Here is a 17735-nt window from a genome sequence, read left to right on the forward strand (position 1 = left end):
AATGTTCAAGTCAGAACCCAAACCCATTCACATGGGGTAGCAACTATGAAGTATCCCGAGTTAAAAATAGTTCACTAATTTTCTACAAGTTTTGCCATTTTCGAGACCCTGTATTTTCAGACTACTTTATTCTCCGAAAGATTTGGAAATTGATGTAAGTAAAAGTGTAAACGGTTTTACTAATATGTCTATGGGTGTGGGGCGGGGGGAGGGGGAGGCTTGACCTCAATTGGACGCAAGAGTGGATGGGTGCACGGCTGGGCACGGCCGGTAACACAGCGAGGTAAAAACGCCTGCTGCGGCCGGAAAGTTGCAAGCGGCCGGTGTTTGGCGGGCGCGTGGCAACACCGCGGTGTGCGCCGTGCTGCGCGAGGTGGGCGCTCGGGGCGCCAGGTGAGTCTGCAGTCTGCAGCCGCCTCTGCCACCAGTCGCCTGCCGACCAGCCCGCCGTCCGGCCGCCTCGCTGCATCTGGCCCAGGTAGCATTCCTACTCACCCGTAAGTACCAGCCCTCACTAGTCCCTACGGCTCACACACCCCAGCCGCAGGCCTCCGTGACGATAGCAGCGGTGACACCAGCCTGAGTCAGCGGCCACGCCCGCGTCTGTGTTCGCCCACGCATTGTGTGCCTACCACCTGGTGATCGAGTGGCCCGGGACTACACCTCACACCTCTCGATTCCTACAATCCTACCCTTTCGAGTGTTCGGTTATCGGACAAACGACCCGCGGTTTTCGCTGAGTACAAACTTTTTGTCATCACACATGACCTTCGTTTAGTAAACATTCAATATACCGGTAGCAGAGAGTCACTGCGGGTCGAATTCCGAAGTGAGACTTTCTTCTCTTCACAACTATAAAAAAATTGTTTTGTCTGTAACAGCAACTGTAAACAAGTAAAGTTAGATTAGCTAGTCGCCTGCGAAACGAAGACTATTAAACTACATTTTCGGTGGTTTTTGTGAACGTCTAGTCTGAGAAAAAACAGGAAAGCGGTAATGAGCAGAGGCTGATTTGTGCAACAGGTGGTTATGAGGCAGCAGTGACAGTCCGTGCGAGCCCGAAATTCACAGCGGAATACACGACAGAGTACACGTCTTGCATTTACCAGTCTATTATCTTATTGATATCGCCAAATAAGACCCATAATTTTAAGCTGTGCAACCCTAACTATTCGCCTGTTTTGTTATTGGTTTTCTATCAATTTTTACTGTTCTCGCTATTCGACAGCGGTCAGTATCAATATTGCCCAAAAATATTCCTACGTAAACTGCGGGGTAAAGTTTTGAATATAAAAGTACGTGGTTACTGCAAAGAGCATGCAGTTGGTGATGAAATTACGTTTAGTATATTGTTTATCGTGAATATTGTCTCCAACAAATTAGTCATAGCTCTGCGAAAGCTGTTACAGCTTCATTTAGAGTTCATCAGCAGTTGTGTGTCCTGTAGTTGTTACCATTCTAATCTGAGGACACTTTCCCTGTTTCTTTAAGTAGGTTGTGACGCAATGTGGCTGTCATTCCTGCAGGACAAAAGGCGTAACGGCATATCCGTTATTTCTTAAGTACGTGCGAATAGAGGTCCGTTTCAATTCGAGTGACGTTGTCATTTATTGTAAAACTAGAGTATAAAATTTGCTTTATATAGCTCTCATTATACATTGTTTGCACGGTAGTGTTTAAAAACTGCCACGTTATGTCGGAATGCCCAGTAACTGTGTAAATCCAAGTACACACAGATTGAAGTAGACGCTCATTATTGGTAACCGAGCTACTGCCAGTTGTCACTGCAGACTCCCACACATGATTTTATTCGAAATCTAAACATCACGAAGTTTGGCTACATACATTTCTGTAACGATACGTATTCCGCGAACAGCCGTTACAGAACGGCTAAATCTTTGTAATTTTTGTGAATGTGATAGTTCAAAGTGTTACTGATCTGTTACAATGTCTGATCTGTGGAAGCTATGTCAGGTTCTAAAATGTGTTTGGACAGCTTTCTACTTGGTCGCGATCGAACTCGCAACTTATTTTAATTCTCGGTTCGATACTATCGTAAACAAAATCAAGGCGACACCCTGTCTAGGAATCACTATTGGCTGCTTTTTCACATTTTAATTTTCTCACTTACAGTATTATTCTGTGCCTTATGATGAACTGTGTAATCTCACCGTGGATTTACGTATTTGTATTTCACAGTCAGCGATTCACTTGTCTCGAGAAGTCCAGTTTTCTTTGTTAAATATCCGTGGCCATTCGCCTAGGCGTTTCATGTTATTCATCCTAAATGTGACAATCTAGTCATCCTGCCGACCGTTGCGTTAAAACTCTTCTCTCCGTTCAAATGGTTCAAATGGCTCTGAGCACTATGGGACTCAACTGCTGAGGTCATTAGTCCCCTAGAACTTAGAACTAGTTAAACCTAACTAACCTAAGGACATCACAAACATCCATGCCCGAGGCAGGATTCGAACCTGCGACCGTAGCGGTCTTGCGGTTCCAGACTGCAGCGCCTTTAACCGCACGGCCACTTCGGCCGGCTTCTTCTCTCCGTAAAATGCTTGTTACTTGACAGCTATTTGGTTGGTTCAAATGGCTCTGAGCACTATAGGACTTAACATCTATGGTCATCAGTCCCCTATAACTTAGAACTACTCAAACCTAACTAACCTAAGGACATCACACACATCCATGCCCGAGGCAGGATTCTAAGCTGCAACCGTAGCAGTCGCGCGGTTCCGGACTGAAGCGCCTAGAACCGTTCGGTCACCGCGGCCGGCTGAATGGCTTATTGAGTGATGTTTGTAACAACGTGGGAAGCTGTCAAAAAGCCGTAAATTTATTTCTGATTTATTATTTGAAAACCTGTATTCATATTTTCTTATTCTGTCCTGAGCGTTTCTACTAAGATTGCTCAGTCGTTACCTTTGGTGTGATGACCTCAACATGCTGTACGTGTTGGGGTAATCCTAAAGGGAAATGTAGGCTCAAAGACGGCAAAGGATATCTTTAAGAATGCCTTCACGCTGTCAGTTGTAGCTGCGGCCACGTCGGATTATGTTGGCTGTCGGCTGCTTGCTTGCGGCGTGAATTACAAGAAGTGTGAGGCACGGGACACATCAAAGCCTGGCCGCAGTGGCGGAGCGGTTCTAGGCGCTTCAGTCTGGAACCACGCGGCTGCTGCTGTCGCAGCTTCGAATCCTGCCTCGGGCATTGATGTGTGTGATGTCCTTAGGTTGGTTAGGTTTAAGTACTTCTAAGTTCTAGGGGACTGATGATCTCAGATGTTAAGTCCCATAGTGCTTAGAGCCATTTGAACCATTTCATTTTTGTCACATCAAAACTGGTGTGCGAAATTTAGTTGTTTCACCGGTTTGGCAGTATTTATTACGGCCTCATTGCAGCTGACAGTACTGCTGCGTTTGAGCACATAAAATAACTAGGCTGTAGAAGTTGCTGGAGGTCGCTGTATAGTCAACAAGAGCGGTTTCCAGTTCAGTGATTCAAGCGGAATAATTTTGTGAGATCACACATCAGCTTCAGAGCAGGTGAAGTTATTCAGTTTTTCCAGATGAGCTATGTAATGCGGACCAAATTGAAAGAAATAGTGTTGATGGCAGTTGAGAGTTTTATACCATGTTGTTTACTGAGAGACGAAACAGATCCCCCATATTACGCAAAATAGGTCAGGAAATTGTTGCAGAAATGACGGAAACAGCATGCCAGATTTAACTTCAAAATGTAATTTACACATTATTATTGCAGGCCAAGTAACTGTTATTAAATGCTGCACTACACTTCAGAGTGATAGTTTAGACTATTTTTCCAACATCGTCATTAAGCCTTTGTAAACAACGGTGGGTACGTCCTACCAATCATTCAATTCCTCGACGATGGAAACGCGCTTCTTGGTCTTGGAGCCATTCGAGAACCGGTGTGTGGGCGTCCTCATCGTAGGAATATACGAGATTACGGCGAATCAGTTGCTCTATTTCTTCGACATTGCTTTTTGTGGTCGATGTCAATGTCGACGCCCTTCCTTCCCGGTCAGCACCACCCACGGCTGTGCGCCCTTGTCTAAATTGTTGGCATCATTCCACTACGGCTGGACTCATTAGTGTATTTGGTCCATATATCGCCAGAATTCCACGGCCACTCTGTACACAGTTTATACATTTTGCTCACAAGAATTGTACTGCCCTACGTGCTTTAACCTTTGAGTACGTTTCAAGTTGTCGCACCATTTTACTCCCACACCGTGATACACCTGTTATCCGTGCCGCAGCAGGATTGTGCCTTCGGGCAACCCGTGCGTGAACATTCTTCTGACAACGGGCCACTCCTCGCTGCGTAATGGTCTTAGCATGGGATGACATACGTCACTTATTTTCTGAAGTCCCTCATATGTCGGACTTCTTACGTTACTATTGGCTTCTGATGGTGGCAGTTAAAATGCTGTGGGAGATGTAGGAAGGTATTTTAACACCAGTACACACTAAATCCACGGGAGTAAATCAGTTTTCCAGTATTGTTTCTGTTTGTATGCGAATCTGCAGTCGTGGTAAAGACAATATGTGGAAGGATGGGACACTGTAGTCCGATTAAAATTACTTGAATAGTTGACGTCTGTCACTTCCTGCTGCAGTGTAGCCATATCCGCTGGCGGCTACCGCACGGTTGTAGGCGACTCGCAAACTGCGGGTCACTTCACAAATGCCGTTAACGTGAAACACGGAGCACTTTGGCAGCGACCGCCGCGAGGTATGACGGAAATGGGAGACGCTCTGTCGACAGCTGATTTTAGGTGACCAATGACTGAACTGCGGCAGACGACGCGTTTTGTAACCCTGAATTTAAACTCGTCTCCTAATCTTGCAACAACCTCTTGATGTACAGTGTATCCGAGAACCCAGCGGTCAACAGTCTGCGGCAGACTGAAAATCACAATCGCTTTGTTCACGATGTTTAACGTTAACCTGTACGAGCAAACTCAAAACAGAAAAATTTCAGTTTCAGCGGTAAAACCAAACTGTAATTTCTCGCTGTCATTGGTTACCCGAAACTGTCCTCACACTGGCTACGCAAGGTTCCGCGTTACCAACCGAAGAGCATTGCTGATTGCAAACGAAAAGAGAATGATACGAAGAAAAATAAGAACAAATAAAAAAGGTCAATACGTTGATGAAAATGACATGGCATAGCACCAGAAATAAAAAATTACATTTAAAGAAATTAATTGAATAAAAGTAATGAGGTCTTTTGATTGGATGCATAAAAATAAAAAAAATCGCTGCATTTGAGGCGATTCGAACTCACGACCTTCGACAGGTCAGGTTTGTACGCTAACCACTGCACTGCACCGTTATACTGCGGAAAGTTTTATTTATGACTCCGGTGACCCAGTCGCAAAGATTAACTGCAGCCTTCAAAAATTCGGCTGCACACAATGTCGTGCAAAGCTTATCTAATGTAAGCCGGTCTCTGATTGAACGATCCAATACTGTTTGGTTAGTGCTGTGTAAAGGTGGACAAGGAACTGGAAGTGAACTAATTGTTGTGGCAATTTGGCAACGGCAGACGGTTCGGGCGTGACGTTGAGCGCATTGCTTGGAGGAAACCATCTACAACGCGTGAAGTGCCAATTATGAAGTAATTTTAATTGGACTACAGTGTAACCTTCCGCTGAGATAGAGGACCTTAGCAACGGAGCGCCAGGTCAGCTGGACGTATATAGGAGGATGCGGCCCTTTTCAAGAAACGCTACCAAAGTTTGTCTGTATGCTTTGCGGAGATTATGGGAACCAAATGTGGGATGGCTGGACCAATTTTGAGCCCAACTTCTTCCGCCTACGAATTCGCTGTGTTAATCATCGATCATACTCATCCAGTGGAAAAAAAGTATGCGACTGCTTTCAACTGTGTAAGCAAGACGACTGAGCTACTGATGTTAATTCTCGACAAGAGCGAACGTCGCATGCATATAATTATGTGACGTAGGACAGCGGCTGTGGTTTATATGCAGAACGGCACGACTGCGAAGAGGTCACTGGAGATTGCGTTCCAGCACACATTAGTCAATGTAGTGCGTCAGCGAGCACCAAGCGTTGAGTCGCTGCCGGAATGTGCTGGACCCATAATCGGCAGAATAGTGATTCATAATTTTAGGTTTGTTTCTGATTTAGAATTTCTATGGTTTATATAAATCATAGAAAACGAGTGTCACGACTCTGAAGAAAGAAGCTGTCCACTACTTCTCCATTCCTCGTCGCATTTAAATTAATTCTCACTCTCAAATGATGTCCTCGCCGACGAGACTAAAATACTTAAGATGGTTGCCGAAGCTCCTGAGAATGATGTCTTAAAGCTTCTGTGACTATGTTTCCAGTTACATTCGTCGTAGAGATTAAACTGGAATACAAGAGTCTGACTGCGAATCAAGCTTATTTAGACGTTTCGTTACTTTCGTGAACTATTGCGCATTGTGTAACAATAACATTGTCAAATAAACCCTCTGCTGACTTCTTTCCGAAAGCGTCTAACACTTGTAAGTGTGGTACCTCCTATTATGTTCTCAGAACCAAAAAGTGTGCGACAGGGAACAAAGGATAAATGTCATCGGGGCCAACAAGATGATGGACTATGAGCCTTACATTATCGTGTTAAAAAAATTTCCCTATTTAATTGTTTCAAGAGATGTGTTTTTAGGCATCAGACGACTTTCTTTGTCCCTATGAAGGTGTTTCACAATGTGTACGGATACCAAGTTTTTAGCATTTCTATACAAAGCAAACTGAGTAATTGCAATGGTCAATACTCTGGATTTAATTACTCACAGCTCTTCTTTCTTGCATAAGCTAGGCGCGGAAACATGAAGCTCGGAGACGAGGGTAGTCTCCCTGATCGCGAGTTCTTTGTCCTCACTTAGTATTTGTTTTGAATTTTACGGACGTATGAAACAGAAGTTACACGTGTCGCCCCATTTTTCCTCATAGTTCATAAAAAAATCCACAACTGGAGAATGTTTGCGTTATACAGGGTGTTACAAAAAGGTACGGCCAAACTTTCAGGAAACATTCCTCACACACAAATAAAGAAAAGATGTTATGTGGACATGTGTCCGGAAACGCTTAATTTCCATGTTAGAGCTCATTTTAGTTTCATCAGTATGTACTGTACTTCCTCGATTCACCGCCAGTTGGCCCAATTGAAGGAAGGTAATGTTGACTTCGGTGCTTGTGGTGACATGCGACTCATTGCTCTACAGCACTAGCATCAAGCACATCAGTACGTAGCATCAACAGGTTAGTGTTCATCACGAACGTGGTTTTGCAGTCAATGCAATGTTTACAAATGCGGAGTTGGCACATGCCCATTTGATGCATGGATTAGCACGGGGCAATAGCCGTGGCGCGGTACGTTTGTATCGAGACAGATTTCCAGAACCGAGGTGTCCCGACAGGAAGACGGTTCGAAACAACTGATCGGCGTCTTAGGGAGCACGGAACATTCCAGCCTATGACTCGCGACTGGGGAAGACCTAGAACGACGAAGAGACCTGCAATGGACGAGGCAATTCTTCGTGCAGTTGACGATAACCCTAATATCAGCGTCAGAGAAGTTGCTGCTGTACAAGGTAACGTTGACCACGTCACTGTATGGAGAGTGCTACGGGAGAACCAGTTGTTTCCGTACAGTGTACAGCGTGTGCAGGCACATCAGCAGCTGATTGGCCTCCACGGGTACACTTCTACGAATGGTTCATCCGACAATGTGTCAATCCTCATTTCAGTGCAAATGTTCTCTTTACGGATGAGGCTTCATTCCAACGTGATCAAATTGTACATTTTCACAATCAACATGTGTGGGCTGACGAGAATTGTGCAATCACGTCATCAACAAGATTTTCTGTGAACGTTTGGGCAGGCATTGTTGGTGATGTCTCGATTGGGCCCCATGTTCTTCCACCTACGCTCAACGGAGCACGTTATCACGATTTCATTCGGGATACTCTACCTGTGCTGCTAGAACATGTGCCTTTACAAGTACGACACAACATGTGGTTCATGCACGATGGAGCTCCTGTACATTTCAGTCGAAGTGTTCGTACGCTTCTCAACAACAGATTCGGTGACCGATGGATTGGTAGAGGCGGACCAATTCCGTGGCCTCCACGCTCTCCTGACCTCAACCCTCTTGACTTTCATTTATGGGGGCATTTGAAAGCTCTTGTCTACGCAACCCCGGTACCAAATGTAGAGACTCTTCGTGCTCGTATTGTGGACGGCTGTGATACAATACTCCATTCGCCAGGGCTGCATCAGCGCATCAGGGATTCCATGCGACGGAGGTTGGATGCGTGTATCCTCGCTAACGGAGGACATTTTGAACATTTCCTGTAACAAAGTGTTTGAAGTCACGCTGGTACGTTCTGTTGCTGAGTGTTTCCATTCCATGATTAATGTGATTTGAAGAGAAGTAATAAAATGAGCTCTAACATGGAAAGTAAGCGTTTCCGGACACATGTCCACGTAAGATATTTTCTTTCGTTGTGTGTGAGGAATGTTACTTGAGAGTTTGGCCATACCTTTTTGTAACACCCTGTATATCATTTCATTAAATGATATTTCCTGGGAGTAATATCCCGCTCCGCAGCAGAGGATACTGACACACACGAGTACAATGAATGAGTTAGCGACGTCACAGCCTGATGGTGAAGGTAAATTTCATCGTCAGTATCTGTGTGCGAAAGGGAGGAGGAATTCTGAAGTACTCGTATAATTCCTGAACACCAAGTGGTGTTCCAGAAGCGCGGCTAAAATTACAATCCTCTGTGCAGTGCCTAATGGAGTAAAGGCATGCGGAACGCAACACTCAGTGAATATCCACTGATCGTCTGCGGGCGCGGTGCTCTCATTCGTGTTATTTGAGAGAAGTAGGTCTATGAACGGCAACGGTTTTAACATCTCCTTTCTTTTCTACAAGGATCTATTAAAAACATATGCAACACTACGCTAGAGAAATACTTATCAGTTATCTGCAGGATACAGACACATGCAAATTTTACATGGTACGCTGTGGAAAGTAACACGCCTACCTCACATTTCAGCATGTTTTACAGAATCATAATTAAGAGATGATATCTGTCAAGTCCTAGCCTAACTACTCGAGCCGGCCGCGGTGGCCGAGCGATTCTAGGAGCTTCAGTCCGGAACCGCGCGACTGCTACGGTCGCAGTTTCGAATCCTGCCTCGGGCATGGATGTGTGTGATGTCCTTAGGTTGGTTAAGTTTAAGTAGTTCTATGTTCTAGAGGACTGATGACCTCCGATGTTAAGTCCCATAGTTCTCAGAGGCATTTGGACTATATGAACTACTCGAGCAAGGGAGCAAAGGACAACAAAATTACAGTGCCTCGACAATGACTAATGTCTTAATTTGAAAAGTGTTCTTTAAAATGCACAAAATCTACTGCAACAAATTTTACACTAGACGTAAATAAAGTTAACATCGGGAAGATCTGCATAAATAGGTACAGAATATATTCTGGAGAAATATTATCACCACGTAATTGGTAAATGCACGAAACAACGAAAAATAACCTCATGCTGCAGGATTACCATGACAAATTAGCGACTAAGAGCAAACATTTGAGAATTACAAATTACAGTAACTAAAGGCGATACGCGCAAGGGCACTCACAAACAAACTCGAGCATATGTGAACGCCCTCAATTATTTGAGGAATTCTGTGCCGACAACTGCTGTGCCGCACGTGACATGCTGCAAATGCTAATTAACGTGTAAAAATGTAGTAAGTATTGTTTGATAAGTTGTCAGTGCATCACATGTCACCAATGTCTGAACATCAACTGAAGCATTCTCGTAGAGAGACCGAATCTCATTTAACGATGCACGCAAAAATTGATCGAGCGAGGTGGCACAGTGGTTAGCACAATGGACTCGCATTCGGGAGGAAGACGGTTCAAATTCGCGTCCAGCCATCCTGATTTAGATTTTCCGTGATTCCCTAAATCGCTTCTGGCGAATGCTGGGATGGTTCCTTTGAAAGGGCACGGCCGACTTCCTTCCCGATCCTGCCCTAATCCCATGGGACCGATGACCTCGCTGTCTGGTCCCCTCCCCCGGGTCAACCAACCTACCGACTTAAAAACTGCATGTGAATTATATTTTAAAAGAAACTTCCACAAGATCCGCAGATACGCTTTTAGTCCATCGTGGTGCCAGGATGTTGATAAATCGAAGCGTAAATTTTTAGGCAAGAGCAAGCCGATTTGTGGTTTCAATCATACGTTCGCAACTATTGGCACATTACAGCAAGGATGATTTTCCAACAAAATTTCTAAGCTTTAATCACAAATTACAACTACTTTCCTCGGCCAAAGAACATTAAAGTGAATTAGCTGTAATTTTATTAATTCCAAATAATATTGGTCCGATGGGACGATGAAACAAAACAAACGGTAGAAGTGAAAGAGGCGTAGAGACTACAATCACATTTAAATTTAATTCACTTCCTCAGGAAGTATAGTGGCTGACAAAGCTCTCCAGAGTTAATGTCCTTTTGCTTCAACACAGGATCCTGCGTAAGTGTAGATGAACGCCTTAACACTTTCTTACAATAAAAATGTCTGCATAGATTGTGTGGCTTGCAAATTACTGTATTTCGAAACTTCTGATAACATGCACCGCTATAGTTATTGATTCAGTACTATCTATTAGGTCAGAATGTTTATTTTACAAAAAAAAAACAAAAAAAAACGCAGAAATAGTTTGCGGGGATAAGAAACAGCGACAGACATATGCAGCGTCCAGTTCGAGCGCGCTTTCATTACTGACAAAGAATCGTATTGTGAGGGTCGTACATACTGTGCTTATCTGTATAGTGTATTGACATCCATGATAAACGGCGATTTGATTTCTAATAATGATGATAAAAGGGGGTACTACTTTCATGTCGACTTTGTAATTATAATGAAAGGGTATGCCAATAAGTATTATAGCTACCAGGCGTTATACTATGGACGCTGAAGGAGCTCGATCAAATGGACAGCTGTAAAGAGCAAAGTTACAGTCACTTTGTGGCTGGAGCATTCAAAAACACATACACGTATCAGTACAATGACTAGTCAAGAGTTTGCGTCAGCAATTCCTGCAGTCACGAACTACAGAAACGGTCTCCTGAATGGCTACACATAGGTAACGAAATTATTAGCCTCGTGTGTACTATGTAGCTTTAATACAAAAGTAGCCTTGTGACCTTTAAGTCTCTTGTAGATGAATCTCATTATCTCTGCCCATTTCTGGTCTCAGCAGTGAGCTGAATGCGTCAAGGGCAGCATTCGTGCCATGCAAAAACTTCTGTAGTAGAGAAAGACGTACTTAACTGCTAGCCTTTCCCGGAACGACAGATCATGAACGGAATTTTTTTTTAAAAATTAGAACTGGTTATAATACTAAGCTGCCGAAATATAAGTTAAGTTTTAGGATGTTTGTTTGAACTGTACTGTTAAGGAAAGGGATCTTAGAATTTCTGAGGGTTCCATCATTGGCAATACAATCGGGATGGAGGAAGCAGAAACTCGTGGAATAAGTTTTCAGTGTGTGGCGAAAGAGGTAGCGAGCGGAGGAGCCTGTTAGCGTCTTCCTGCCTGATGAGCGAACCGGAAAAGTCGCACTACCTTGAAACGGCGCGGTCTCACAATGGCCACAAATAAATCCACCGACATAGCACAGAAAGTTAGTCGCAGATGGCCTCTCTCTGTCAGAGCTTGCCCACACGCTCGCATCACCTGCTGCAGTCTGCTCGAAGTACAGAAGTTATTTTCTTTCTTCGTTACTCATACGATACGGAATTACTGAACTCATTTCAGTTCTCTTAGCATTCGTTTGATTAACTACGGATTACAGCCTTTAAGGGCAGATGTAGGGCAAAACAGCAAAAAATGGAAAAAACTTTGAGTGCTTTATTTATTAGATTGTTGGGTGAATAATGACATCTCAAAGTTTCACAATCGAAATCTCTATAGAATCATGTTTTACAAGATTTTCTTTGGACGTCTGCACCTGCTAGCCCCTTTTTTCCATGCTGTGATCCACACATTTTCTACACTACACATTTTTTCTTTTAATTTTCCGGCCACACAATCGAAGCGAACTGCAAATGTATCTAAAAGGCTGTGACAAACTTTATACCTGCCTGTGTTGTCGTAGAAATTTGAAGATGAAAAACCACTGGGAGGTGCTTAAAGACTTACAGACAAAGAAGTTCACACATTACAAATATATTATGGAAAAGTCATCAGGGATAATGTACTTAGTGTAAAAACAATGCAGCAAGAAGTGTGATCAATATTCTTCCACATATGTTCCACAGATGAGGATCCTCAGCACTTCCTCTGTGACATATCGTGGTTCAAATATCTTCAGCAGAAGATAGTGGAGGGCCATATGCCCATATGCAATGTCTGGCACATGCTACTTTAAATGTTACAAAGCCAACTCTCAGATACCTAGCCAATCCTGAACTGCTGGAAAAGCATATATATGAGAAAACACAAAATACGAATAAGAGCTACAATCGCCTTATATGGATGGGTTGTCCGAAAACAGTATGTGTCTCCTCAAATGTTGTGAAGACAGCCGCATGTGATGCTTGTCTAGTGATTAATAGTGGAAATGTAGATAGGATGTCTTCAGAGATTAGGCTGCCATCCGGGTGCATTCTCACCGGAGGTACTCAGAAGTATCGATGAAGCTCAGGCAATAGAAGAAAATATTCAAAAGTTAGCTAGGCAAAGGAGACAGGGGAAGAGAATACTCTAGCAAGACAAGGAAGAGAATGAAGGTTATGAAATGGACAGCATTAGTAACTAGACTTATGGCAGTATTGATAAAATTTGAAATAAAAACCTTAAATGAGATTTGCCATAGATTGACGTTTTAAGATATATGTACCTTTTCTCAGGAACTGTAAAAGCTAACATCCCGAAATTTGGCACAATTCTTAAAAATCACTTACTAATGAATCCTGTGCACCACTTTTTTTTTTATCTTGTGTCTATGAAAAGTTCCCCTTTTACTGCCTGAGGAAGACAGAGCAATCTCGGTTAATATAAAACTGAAAAATTAATTTGAAAGCAACTGCGTTCTTAAATAAAAATTTGTTGCACACGTTTTACCAGTCCTTGATGCAGATGTGTGCTGTAGAATTTCAGCGTTAACGCTTGATTAGTTTATGAGAAACGGTCCATTATATTTGCACTGATAATTAAAAATTCAAATCCTTATAAGATGAATATTCGTGAACAGTATCAAACAAAATCTGGAGAGAGTATCATGCACTATGTTATACGTAGTAGTCTCAAGTTTTAACATTTTAACGGCAGTATTGTAGAGGATATCGATGTTTAAATGTCCGTATGCATTTCGGACTACGTCTTAACTTAAAAGTAACTGCTGGATACGTTATGATCTGTCTCCTACTTTCGACACCGAACAATCGGTTTTGTGTCTGTCTAAAGGTATAAGGAACCAGCATCCGTTCGCGATTTGTGTACAGAAGAGATGGAAGGAAAGTATGTGAAACATGGCTATGTGCGCGATCAGCCCTCTCTCTCACTTGTTCTCGTGACACGTGGGGTGGACAAAAATGTGAAAACAACGCGGGAAAGCCATATTTGAACATAAATCCAGATGCTATCAAGCCTGCAGATAGCACTATTGTATCTCACTACGAACTGAATCTCTGGAACGCCCTCAATACGCGGTCAAAACAGTGTTCTGTGTGGTTTTGAGAGCATTATGTCGGGGCCAAGTGAATTCCAACATGGAAAAACTGTTGGTGCTCGTATGGTGGGTGCATCCGTAACCAAGGTAGGTGAAATGTTTGGTGTTTCAAGAGGTACCTATCGAAGATTTATACTGCATACAGGGAAAGCGGAAAAACATCATAACGCCGACGAAAGTGTGTACTGAGTGATCGTGACTGACGGTTATTGAAGAGGATTATGATGAAAAATAAGAGGACGACAGCTGCAAAAGTCACTGCGGAACTGAATGTCGTACTCGCAAACCCTGTCAGCACCAAGACAACACGGAGGGAGCTACATAAGCAAGGAATTGTAGGGCCAGCTGCAATTAAAAAGCCATTCAGCAGTAATGCAAATGCCCGTAACAGGAAAACGTGGCGCCGAAGCCATAAAACCTGGACTATGGAGCAGTGGAAGAATAGATGAGTCTTGTTTCACACTGTTTACCGCTTCTGGCCGAGTTTACGTCCCAAGTAATAAATACGGCGGGGTTCTGTGATCATTTGGACGGCCCTATAGAGGTATTCAAAATGGTTCAAATGGCTCTGAGCACTATGGGACTTAACATCTGAGGTCATCAGTCCCCTAGACTTAGAACTACTTAAACCTAACTAACCTAAGGACATCATACACATCCATGCCCGAGGCAGGATTCGAACCTGCGACCGTAGCAGTCGCGCGGTTCCAGACTGAAGCGCCTAGAACCGCTCGGCCACCCCGGCCGGCCATGGATATGTGTGATGTCCTTAGGTTAGTTAGGTTTAAGTAGTTCCAAGTTCTAGGGGACTGATGACGTCATTTGTTAGGTCCCATAGTGCTCAGAGCCATTTTGATTCTTTGATGATTTTGGTTGATCAGGTTCATCCCATGTTACAATGTTTATTCTCCAGTGGTGATGCTGTGTTCCAAGACGAGAGGGCCCCTGTTGACACAGCTCGCATCATCCAGGACTGGTTTTGTGAGCATGAGAAGAATGAATTTTCGCATCTCCCCTGGCCACGACAGTCACCAAATCTCAATATTATTGAGCGTTTGTGGTCTGTTTTGGAGAGAATTGCGCGTGATCGCTATCCAACTCCGTCATCGTTTCCTGAACTTACCACTATTCCGCAGGAAGAATGATATAAGATTCCCTTGAAAACCATATAGGACCTGAATTTATCCACTGCGTAATGACTGGAAGTTTCTGCACGGTATTGGGTATGATCTAGTGTTTTTGTGGTTGTGGCGTTTCCGTATTTTGGCCCACCCCCTGTATTTCACGTCCACGGATGTAGGCCCTACAGTTACTTTTAAGCACACAGAACTTAGAATCACTAATTTAGTCTTTCTCTCAAAGTTTAATGATAAAATATTGATGAGCTGTAGGAAAACAATAAAACAATAGATCTGAAAAATTTAGCTGGCTATAAACATACAAAATGGCCGAGTCTAGCTGTCAGCGGTCAGCATTAAATTTCCTATGAATTCAGCGATGAGTCTTCACAAAACACGGAATTATAAAATAAGTATCACATTCATTCGTGACTAGTCTTGGTAGAGATCTGGCAAGTCCTTTGCTACCCTGCTGTCGCCTTTGAAAACAATCAGTTAATATGTGGCTTGCAGGAACCGTCTGTCCCATGTGTTCCGCACACTGTTGGATTCCCCCGGCGGAGGAATCCATGCCTGGAAGCGCATTGCAATTACCCTTTTTAAGAAGAACATCATGGTCAGGTCATTATATTAACCATTCGCAGCCCATTATCCCTCAACCCCAGACACTATTACTTTTAGTGACATAGCATCCTTTGCCTCAACAGCAGAGCTATAGCCCTCAGGGGGAGCTAGCATATTGTGTTAGCTAGTATCTGCAACATTCCCTGATAGTCAACAGAATGACTTCGCCTTCCCGTCTCTGTAGATGATAAATGAGTTCACGATGTACTTGACTTTGTTAACTGTTGTATGTATGTGCCGGACAGATGGAAAGAATGTAGGTCTGCATCATAAACTATAAAACCTATGCAATAGGTGAATCTGACGTATTCGAGGAATACCACCAGAGCAGCCTAGGAAATCCCCCGTTTATGGCTATCTGTATATTCTACAGCATAGCTACCGTGATGAAGTAAAATATAATAAAAAACTTTATAACTGTAATCTAGGTTGCAGTTCTCCCCGTTGCCCTGTAAAGTAAATTTGATTTGGGTCTCTTTAGAGACATGATTACCAAACCACTACAATTTCGGTTGACGATTTTGATCGCAATGTGGGCTACATCAAGTGGCAACGTGACCTTCGAGATGGGCGCTTCGACTCTTATTTGATTCACTTTAAAGACTTCAAACACTTTGCATACCAGAAACATGCAACGGATCTTTTGTTGATCAGCTCCTCTCTGGAATTTAAGAAATTAGAGTCATTCACGACAATTTTGTCAATTTATCCGGTAATTCTACCTTAACTCTCAAACGTCTGATGTAACAATAAGCACTCTTAATGTTTAAATCAGTTGAAAGTGCCGAAAAGTAACAAATCATTAGAACTTGATGGAATTTCTATTTTTATTTTCACTGAGTATACCTCGGAATTGGCTTTTTTCTTAGCTAACATACATGACAAATGACTCATACAGCGAACAGCCGCAGGTGAAATCAAAAAATCGAGAATATGCGCATTTAAAAGGAGGCTAAAATAACAAATGAGCTTAATCATAGATCGGGTCAAGAGGAATATTGGATACGAGTCATCGGCTTTGAGCAGTGACGTAATGTTTGTGTATGTTTGGTGCGTATATTCACAGTTTTGATGTCAGCTGGCGCCGCTGATATCGGCGGGTTACAGTGACTATGTGTACGCCGTTTGTCCCTGATCCAAGATGACAACTCGTATCGAACATTCCTCTTGATCGCATAGCTCTACATTACGAACTTTTTATATTTACGATGGTAAACATATGTTGTCTTCGAATGTAACGAGTTTCGTTGAAACGAAAGCATCTATCTAAAACTTTCTATGGAAATGGGAAGTAACTGTCATGTGTACTTCACAATACTGTCCAATGCTGTCTTGAAATGTCATACTTCAATTCAGAAAGTGTGTTTCGATGGGGCACTATGTGTTTGACTTTCATAATGTTGGATTTGCAGATGTCTAATATATTACCTTGGAAAGCTACTCTATATCTCGTATTATTCTGAATTCTAAATCTTAGTATGTCTGCGTATAGATAAAGATGAAAAAATATCCTGAAAAGAACACACTGGACGCTCTGAACTTTGCTGTAGTCTTAATCGCAGATTCTGGCAAGACCAAAGTCATAATGAACGAATAGCCACGTACACCAATAACTAAAATTTTGTTAAGAAAATTTAGTTACTTTTGGAAATATTTGTACTTCCCATCAGGCGTTTCGTGTCGGTCGGTATATAGACACTAAGTTTCAATGCACTGTGACGTAAAACACTTAAAACTTGTTTTGTGTATCCAAGGTCCAAAGCGATGGAGAGAAAACGGCAGAAGATGGCGACATCCACGCTAGTGCGACAGCGGCCGAGCAAATAATACTTCTCGAACATGCAGCAGTAATCAAATATTGACGAAGACGTCGTTGGCCTTAGAAAATCTCGGGACGGGACAATCCTTTGCTCCAACATTTACTTGAACTGCATACGTAGAAAACCACGTTTGTTGATGGGTTTATAGTAACTCTTACACCAGGGAAGGTTTCTGCCGTTTTGAACGGAGTAAAAATACTTAATTGCGTAGAAATGTTTGAAAAGTGAAAAGAAGGGAAGGTAGTGAACATACATCTGTACCTCTAGTCAGCAGCTTTGGTCGCTCAACGTAACTGCTTGTGTGCTGCACCCATCCCAAATAGTGAAGAAGGCATTGGTTGTTTTGAACTTCACCAACTTTTTTTTCTT

At 42.9% G+C, this 17735-nt stretch overlaps 1 protein-coding gene across 2 annotated transcripts in view; it reads left to right on the forward strand.

Annotated features, from left to right (window-relative positions):
• The first annotated feature begins 365 nt into the window (after positions 1 to 365).
• LOC124721202 (phospholipase A2 inhibitor beta) overlaps positions 366 to 17735 on the forward strand; it is a 138936-nt gene continuing 121566 nt past the window's right edge. Inside the window, exon 1 of one of the 2 annotated variants that reach the window (XM_047246049.1) lies at positions 366 to 497. The gene's annotated coding sequence lies outside the window, so the exon portion shown is untranslated. The remainder of the gene's footprint in view (positions 498 to 17735) is intronic. The other variant, XM_047246050.1, reaches the window with a different exon arrangement.

Source organism: Schistocerca piceifrons, chromosome X, assembly GCF_021461385.2.
Source record: "Schistocerca piceifrons isolate TAMUIC-IGC-003096 chromosome X, iqSchPice1.1, whole genome shotgun sequence".
Classification (NCBI taxonomy): Eukaryota; Metazoa; Arthropoda; class Insecta; order Orthoptera; family Acrididae; genus Schistocerca; species Schistocerca piceifrons.